This window comes from Elephantulus edwardii, unplaced genomic scaffold (assembly GCF_000299155.1).
Source record: "Elephantulus edwardii isolate Elephantulus edwardi_28Jun2011 unplaced genomic scaffold, EleEdw1.0 scaffold00449, whole genome shotgun sequence".
Taxonomy (NCBI): Eukaryota; Metazoa; Chordata; class Mammalia; order Macroscelidea; family Macroscelididae; genus Elephantulus; species Elephantulus edwardii.
Genome location: NW_006400199.1, coordinates 1,016,437 through 1,020,029, shown reverse-complemented (window position 1 = coordinate 1,020,029; position 3,593 = coordinate 1,016,437). Strand labels below are relative to the sequence as shown.

The window sequence follows — 3,593 nt, the reverse complement described above, 5'->3', positions numbered from 1 at the left end:
GGGAGTTAAATCCGCTGGTTAGGGAGAAGACTTCGTGGTCCGCCTCCGCCTTTCACAGTTGGCTGCTGAGCACGGGGAAGGCCTGGAAGTTGTCACTTCCGCTGTCGCCCAGCTCTGCGTCCGGGTCAGGGCTGCCGCCTTCTCCGCCGCCGCCGCTACAGTAGCGGCCGGGAGCCGGTGCCCGTGTCCCCGCTACACACTGAAGGGAGCGGGCTCCGCTCGGCGCCGCCTTTTGTGACCTGGTCGTCCGACCCCCGTCGCCAGTCTGGAGAGGCGAAGAGGACGAGGGGGCCGCGGCTTCCTCCGGGTGAGTGCGACCTGGGAGGGCTGGGTGCCGTGGGCCGGGGCTGGGGACCAGTCTGCGGCAGGAGGTCTAAGGGACTCCTGTCCAGGGACAGCCGGGGAAAGGAGCCAAGGCTGGGGTGCTGCCGTCGGGGACGCCCGAAAGCCTGCCCTGGCGGCGCTTCCTCTGTTCCCGCCCAGCTTCGATCCTCCCCCTTGGCGCAGCTCAGAGTTGCATTTGCCAGGTTTTGCCCGCCACCCTTTCCCCGTTATTGGCGATCGTGGCACCCGGGATGGAACCCTTTTTCCCTGTCGGAGCACCCCTCCCACAACTTGACCTGAGAGCGGTGACTTGGGCCTGGATGGTCAGTGTTTGTGACCAGCCTTGGTCCGGGTGTAGAACAAAGAGACTTGGACGTCTGATGTGTCTCGTACCCTCGGGGAATAGACGCGGAAGCCGCATTTGTAATCAGAGTTTTATAAAATCCTGTGCAAGCCAAACCTAATACAGGGTGTGGACAGGTTACACACGGTGAGTCTCTGAGTGGAGTCGCACGCTGTACGTTTGTCTCTGTAGATACCTAGCCAAAGATTGGGTTTCCTGAGTGGCCCTGTTGCCACTGGAGATAGGCGAGATCGACTGGTGTTAAAAGTCTGAAATTATATGGGCCTTTTTTCCACGCTTCTTTGAAGCTGTTGTTGCATTGTCTGCCTGTTCTGGGAACTCGCAGACATAGACTTTCCCCTGCTCTTCTAGGTAATCTTAATGCCTCCCCTGTAGTTGGTTAAATAACCATGGCCAGATATGTGATAGCAGTTTATGGTTTTGTTGTTTTGGGTTTTTTAAATCCCCATCTTTCTTTGATTCGAGTGCTGAACCCTGATAGCTCATTTAAGTATATATCTTCAGTATATGTAATATTTTGAAATACATTATGATAAGTTTTCTCAGATTTATGTCTCAAGTTATCCAGTTAAGGTGCCTTGTAGAACAAGTTCTTGATCTTGCCCTTTTCCCTCTATTCAGTACTTCTCATTTTACATTTTTCTCTAAGCTCTACATCTAGTTGTCATTTGTCCCCTCCTTCTCAGATGAAATACATTTTGAGTTTGAACAGAAGTATGGCATATCCACTTCTGCATTTTTGCCATTTCCTTCAAAGCAGCCTGAACTTCTTTCATCACCATAGGTTCTTGCTCATATGTTGTTTCAGGATAATCTGTGTCTGCCAATTCCTTCTGATACAGTGATTCAGTATATTCCTTCCATCTTCTTTTAATACTTCCTGGATTATTTAATATTCTGCCTAAAGCATCCTTGATTATAGCAACTCGAGGTTTGAATTTGTTCTTCAGTTCCTTGAGCTTAAGATATGTTGAGCGAGTTTGGTCCTTTTGATTTTCTGACTCCAACTCCTTGCACATTTCATTGTAATATTTTGCTTTGTCATCCCGTGCTGCCTTTTGAAATCTTCTATTCAACTCTTTAGTATCTTGAATTCTTCCCTGTGCTTGGGCTTCTCTGCGCTCCAGTGCAATTTTCAGAGTCTTCTGACATCCATTTTGGTCTTCTTTTCCTCTTTTGTCTTTGCAATGACTGTTTGCACTCTTCCTGGATGACACCCTTGATATTCTCCCACAACTCCTCTGGTCTTCGCTCATTAGTGTTCAAGGCCTCAAACCTGTTTCTGAAATGGTTCTGAAATTCAGGTGAGATAGACTCAAAGTTATATTTTGGTTTCCATGGATTTGGTTTAATTTTCCTCAACTTCAGCTTGAATTTGCATATGAGTAGTTGGTGGTCTTCTCCAGTGGTTCTTTCTGCAAATGTAATCGATCTGATTACTATGCATACCATCAGGTGAAATCCAAGTATATAACCTGCGTTTATGTCTTTTAAAAAACGTATTTGCTATGAATAAGTTATAGCACAGGACAGAGCAGAGTTTAGGGCTGTTACACATAGGGTCGCTATGAGTCGCAAGCGACTTGATGGCACATAACAACAACAAGCCTAACTCTGGAATACTAAGCATTGCTGGAGTCATAGATGTTTAATTATACTGTTTTTGATATCTTTTCTACTGATTCTGCATCTTAATAGAAGTGATTTCTTGATAAAAGTACACATTTCATTTTGCTTTTCACTCTATAGAAAGAAAGATTGTTTCAGAAAATAGTCTATGAAGTCATCATTGAAGATGTATGTTAAAATTCCCTTAAAATACAGGCTTTATATTAGAAACACAGGAACTGCTATGTCAGTCAAGCTTATGTTCTGTTCTAAGCAGGTTGAGGGTTTCCTCATTAGTTTCTGAACCTTACACTATTTTATGTATTCCCAAATAAAAAAAGTCAGTCATTGTTGTAGAGTCAAACTGGTAAAAGGAGATTGAGGAGTTTGAACCACCAGAGAGGCACCACCTTTAGGTTTGCAAGACAGTACCCTATGAACTATGTCAACAGAGCTCCAAATAATTAGAAATGCCTTATTTTCCTATATTAATATGCTGCCTCTTCCAAGCAAAAGTAAATTTTTCTGTGCTTTCAAGTGGGTTTATTTTTAAAAAGTCATTAATATTTTCTTTTTTCCCCCCAGTGTTGCACATTTTCTTCCCCCTCTGAACGTTTTGAGAATATTTTCAACTCCTTTAAGCATGAGTAAGAATTCATACCATAAGGATGGAACCTGACATCTTGGTGAAGAATTAAATTTCATTTGCCATGTGAAATCTAACACTTTAGACAATTTTCATGGTAATTTTATTGTTGTGGTTGTTAGGTGCTGTCATAGCATTACTATTCTGGAAAATAATGCTTTTTCTGTATACTCTTGTAGGTATCTTTTGAGTGTTGTCATGACATTCAAACCATGACATGATAAGACAACCGGAACTATTTAGTTGATTTGAGAGTGCATCACTGGCATTATTTTTTAAATTTTTGTTAATATTTTTTTAGTCACCTTTTCCTGTGTGGTTTTCAAATAAAAAAAGTGGAGGAAATTACAAAGAAAGGCATCCATTACTTGCATATTATTCTCTTTTCCATAATTGACAAGCACTTTTTAAATTTTGTTTTAGTACTTTTTGTACTGTCTCTTAAAAAACGTATTTGCAATGAATAAGTCATTGATTGTGCAAAATTCAATCACGGTTTAGGGCTGTTGTACATAGGGTTGCTATGAGTCACAAACGACTCGACGGCACATAACAACAACTTTTTTTTTCCTTCTTTTTTAATTATTATTATTCAATTTTATTCGTTTTAATGAACATTTACAGGGATTTTGGGTTTTCATTCCTTCATTG

The 3,593-nt window shown here is 42.2% G+C and overlaps 1 protein-coding gene across 1 annotated transcript in view; it reads left to right on the top strand.

Annotated features, from left to right (window-relative positions):
- The first annotated feature begins 212 nt into the window (after nt 1–212).
- BNIP2 (BCL2/adenovirus E1B 19kDa interacting protein 2) overlaps nt 213–3,593 on the top strand; it is a 21,526-nt gene continuing 18,145 nt past the window's right edge. Inside the window, exon 1 of the mRNA XM_006902782.1 lies at nt 213–311. The gene's annotated coding sequence lies outside the window, so the exon portion shown is untranslated. The remainder of the gene's footprint in view (nt 312–3,593) is intronic.